This window comes from Strix aluco, chromosome 17 (genome assembly GCF_031877795.1).
Source record: "Strix aluco isolate bStrAlu1 chromosome 17, bStrAlu1.hap1, whole genome shotgun sequence".
Classification (NCBI taxonomy): Eukaryota; Metazoa; Chordata; class Aves; order Strigiformes; family Strigidae; genus Strix; species Strix aluco.
Window position 1 is genome coordinate 5,727,244 of NC_133947.1, and position 5,337 is coordinate 5,732,580.

Consider the following 5,337-nt stretch of genomic DNA (forward strand, 5'->3'; position numbering starts at 1 on the left):
TTTCCTCAGGCTTGATTTTTATCTGCCCAACAGTCAGAAAAGCAGCGATCAGCTGTGGTCTACACAATAATTGCCAAAATCTGGTCATGCTCTGTAAGATGCGGGTTTTTTCTCTCTATTCCCCTTCAAACAGCCTCCTTCCCTTTCTCCCTTGCATCCTAAGCACCTGTGTCTAAAGAGGGGTTAATTCCTTGTGATAGAAAATCACTATCCAAATCAAAAGTTTTTGAAGCCAAACAGCAAAGATGTTTGTCTGAGGCCCACACACACAAATGAATCAACACCACAGTATTATGTGCCTGATAACTTTATGGCCACAATTAAAAAGTCTCTTTGCACACCACATTCTGCTGGAATCAAAGGATACACAATGCATTTCGGGAACCTGTAACCTAAGTGTATAAAATAACAATCGCTGTTGTAAACCATTCTCCCATCAGTAGCCTTTATTGCTACAAAGCAAAATGAAGAGCGTGGGACCAAGTTCCCCCTCTAGCTCAGCTGACTCCCCAAGTCCTCTCCCTGCCCACAAGCAGCCCAGACACAAGCATTCAACCACCATTCCATAGAGCCCAAAGAGTGGCAGAAGATGGCTGTCACTGCAATGAAATATTTAAAACATGGAAGAATAAAGGGGGAAGGGATATCCCAGAGTTCAGTTAGCAATTGGCAGAGTTCAGCTAGTGCTAACTAATGACAAGAAGAGACCAGAAAGCATCTTGGAATAGACCCCAATGAGCTCCTTCTATTATATCCCCAAATCACCAGTTGCTAAGCACTGAACTGCACGCAGAGTATGCAGCTGAAAACATCCATCTTCCATTACAAAGGCTCCTGTTGACTTTTCCTAGGGCTGAAGTCAACTCACATAGCATCTCCCATCACTTGTCACCAGTGCTAGAGCACTGTGAAGGTAGGTGCATGTTTACGGACAGCCACATTGGCTCTGAACATCTCACCAGACACATCTTTTTCCTTTAGAGAACTGTCTGTGTTCCTACATCACAAGTACAGAAACTGGCTTGAGGCCTTGCATGTGATGAATATAACCATTCTGCTAATAGCTTACCCATGGAGGACCTCTCACCGGCCCATCCGTTCCAACCTGGTTGAATAGCTTTATCTATCTGATTTTGGAGAGACCTGAAGCTGCCTAGCACGGTCCTACAGCTAAAGCTAGACTGTGACATACTTTTCTGGCTCTTCTGTCTTTCCAGATGACTTATGACTTCTGCTTTCTGCCTCCCTCCAGTGGCAAGTACTTGAGGACAAGAGTAAAACTTTCATGAGAACAGGGGCAGGAGTCAACCTGGAGATCAGTCATGATTTAGACCTGGCTGCCCTCAGCCACGACAGTCCTGCACCAGACATGGTGCTCTGCAGGTAAGAGCCAGGGAGTCATTACAGGTGGAAAGGCAAAATCTTTTGATACTGATTGAGGACATCACAGAAGAGAAAGGCAAATGCTACGAGCTCAGCCAGGACTAACTCAGAGACTGCTGTTCTGCTGTTCAGATGCTATCACTGACTCTTCTTTCTTCCATTACTCTATAACATGTTTTTTAACTTATGTTTTGTTGTTTCATGTGGGTTTTTTTGTTTATCCTGAGTATCCCACCACATCATTTTCTAAAAGAATAAAGAACTGACTGCAATTTTCTTGAGTCATTACCTTACGTTTGACTAAGCTGTATCTTCAACATGTAGTCTTAGTCTGAAGAAATTGGGAGACATTCCCATTTCTACTGACAGTTTGCTCTATCATATAATGACTTTTCTCCATTTAAATAATAAAATAACCCAGTGTTATCAAGTTCTTCTCCCAGACTGTAATCCTAGTATTAACAATCCAGTAGAGTGCCCATGTCTTACATAGTTTGGAAATAGCCAAAACACCATGTAATTATGTGAAGCCATAATGTCATGAAATGAGCTACTAAAGAATCCCCCATGATACATCAAAATAATAGATTATACAAAAGTTTTGAGCATTTCTAGGTATAGTCCATGCTGCATGGAAAGTTTCCAAACAGTACTTTTCTCTAAATGATATATCTACAATGAGTAGATAAAAATATTTATGAAATTGAAGCCATACTTAAAAGCTGCATGCAAATCTTTGAACTCCTTTTGCTTTATGGTAGTGCTGCCTTAGGATCACAATTCTGTAATTCTGGCAAGTGGAAGGGTTTGGCAAGCATATTGTCAAAATTAGTAGTATATTTATGCATTCAGAAAATGGCAGTGATTAAAAAAGAAAAACCCATTTGTTCTGTGAGGACTGTTGGGGAACATGTGCCTGAAAACAGGCAGCATTCCTTCACATTTTTCTCCCTGACCTATCCCCAAGCCACAAGCTGTTAACCTGGCATGGTGGCTGCAACCTTGGAGGAGCTGTCTGTGCTCTCCAAGATGGTGTTTTTCTGCAGAAGACACCTGTCTGTTCTGTCTGAAGGGATTGTGGCTTCTTCACTGTTTTGCAGCCAATGGCAAATGGCTCAGTGATCAGATCGAGGCCATCTGCACATTAAAGCTGTAGCTGATGTGTGATAGCATAATTGCACTGGTGCAAACAACCAGCATAAACACACTGCGTTAGGGTAAACTGGGATTGACCCCTGTACTTTGTCACAGGCTGTCCAAGAAGCCCTGGCACTAATACAAGATGTTCTGCAGACATGCCAGTGTGAAAACCTTACAATAAACAGCTCATTAGAGTCCTCCACTGGAGATGCCTCTCTGCAGATGAAGAGAAGACAAAGTAGTAGAACTTCCCTTGAAGAGCAAGGGGAAGCGTTAGATCTAGATCTGCATAATGACCCAGCCCAGTAGGGATGTAACAGGGTTGTCCTGGCCCGTGTATATCTGCCTGGGCACTACACCACCCTTTCTTGGTGGAGCACCACTAGAGACGGCACATGGGCTTTCCATGTTGGAATAATGTGGCACATTTTGATTTTACAGTTAGACTGAGTGAAGCCTTCTCAATGCCTTTCTAGGTGAACAAAGACTGATCAAACCTTTCGTGTTATCTGCAGCAGAATCTCACAGATGTTTCCTTGCAGAAACTTTAAGCAGAATACCAAATGTTTCAACATCACATACAAAGCTGGTCCAGAGCCAAACCTTTACGATGTTGTTTTGTGTTTGCCTATAGTATTGCATGTGCCTGTCAAATCCGCTTCCTGTTTTGGATATTAGATCTTGGTATGGAGAGCTTCCAAATACTAGCCAGGTCCAAAGTAAGCTGTGTTCCACAAAAATAAAAACAATAATATCAGAAGAAGTATAAATACTCAGATGAATGATTGTCTCTATTATTTCCTGGCTGGCAAGCTTACATGTGTTCATAGGAGGGGGGCAATTTTAAAAGACATGCTAAATTCCTGCTGGTCAAAGATATGAAAGTCTTACTCTCACAGCCTTTATATCTTACATGTCAAAGTGATATGCAACAAAATACGCATTTAAGACCTATCCCCATCCCTTTGATATTCAAACAACAGGCTTTGGATTAGGTTTGTGAGCTTGTCCACTGTTAAATCTGCTGAAAACAAAAGGAATGCTATTTTGCTATCACTGGCAGTATTTCGGACAGATATGGAAAGTGGCTAAGTGTTATGAAATTGCTTGTGAAGTATGATTCAGAAATAAGCACATTGGTAGGATACCCAGTGAGATACCCAGAGAAAGAGTGAGACAGTCAGATGGGGAAGAAAGTCATGGGTGAATGTGAATGCCCATAACAAACAAACGACTGGTATTTTAAAAACAGCCAGTGTCTCCTTGGTTTTAGTCTTAACCTTACGTCTTTGGGAAAAATGCTTCCAGCTTTGCAATCTGGATTTATTCGTTAGTGCTGGTTTGACAGGAAATCAAAAATGTTGTAAAATACAATAGAATGAAATAAAAGTATTTGACTAGTTAAAAAAACCCAAGCCATTTTAGACTAAAAAATGAACATTTTTCATTTTTTAATTAATTTCTAAATCAAATCTGAGTTTTCTGGTCATTTCTATAACACTGTATTTGCAGACTCTAAGCTGCAGAGTTGTTGCAAGGACAGTGTAAGACATTGAATTCAGATAAAGTGCACACCTAATTTAGAGAAGTTATTGTCTTAATTTTGTTTTCAACCAGCAGGATGAAACTAATCAAAATAAGTCAGAAGAAATGTGAGAGTTTGAAGCAAACCGCTAGCCCTGTGATCCCAGCAGAGAAATAACAGCATCTCCAAGATGTGGGTAAAACAGCAGCATCACGTTGTGTCTCTGTCCCTGTTATCTCCTTGGGTTCTGCAGAAAAATTATGGCAAAAAGAAATGGTGGCAGCCCTGGCTGAACCACACCTCAGAGAAGTTAAAAGCCAATGAGCCATTACTAGCAGGAAAGATGATGTGTAGAAGTGGAAACAACACACCCTGCCGGAGATGTGTCTCTGCACACAGCCACGACCTGCAGGAACTAAGCCCTCCAATAGCTGCACCAAGAGCTACCCTCATTTAAGCGGAGTGTGTGTATTTTACCAAGATGTGTACAATTTTCCACTCTGTCCCTCCCAAACACTACCGTTGCCCAACATACTTCAATGTACGTGGAAAATTATTTTCTTCCCAGATGTTCCTATTTAGAGCCCAATAACTGCCTTAAACTATATTAAAATGACATTAAAAATACTAATAAAGATAATAAAAACATTAACTGTATGTTCCATTATGCTATAGTTAAATGTACTAAAAAGTTAAGCATATGCACTAGGATGTCCAACAGCACACGCATGATTTACAGGCACAGTTCCTTTGGATTTTGAGGAGAATTGTCTTTTCTAAATCATCTACACAACTCTGAACTCCACTGTTTTTCAGATTGTTTTATTGATTTGAACTGGTCATTACCACTTCTTTGAGGCTGAGCTTGAACAGGAGGAGGACCCAGAGCACACAGGTGGGATATCTGCTACTTGGCAAGAGCCTTCTGTTACCTACATCTGAAGTGATTATTGTCTATTAAGTTTTTTCTGATAGGTTCAGAGATGTTCAAAACACCACATTTGAGCCAAGATGCTGAAGAAGTAAGTGGAGATGAAGCAGCAGAAAAAAAATGGAAGCTGAAGATGGTATCAAAGGCAAGATGCCCAAGATGAATCCTTCACCTGCTTCCTCTGCTCAGTTTCCCAGCCTGGAGAACCGTTCATTAGCTGTAGCAGCTCACATCACTTCCCCATCAATTCAGAGCAGCAAAGAAGTAGGTAGGCCATTAAATGAAGTTCCTGTTATGATCACTGCCAGTGAACTGTTTCAGAACAGGCAAGAAAAACCTAAAAGCAAACCCACCTGTT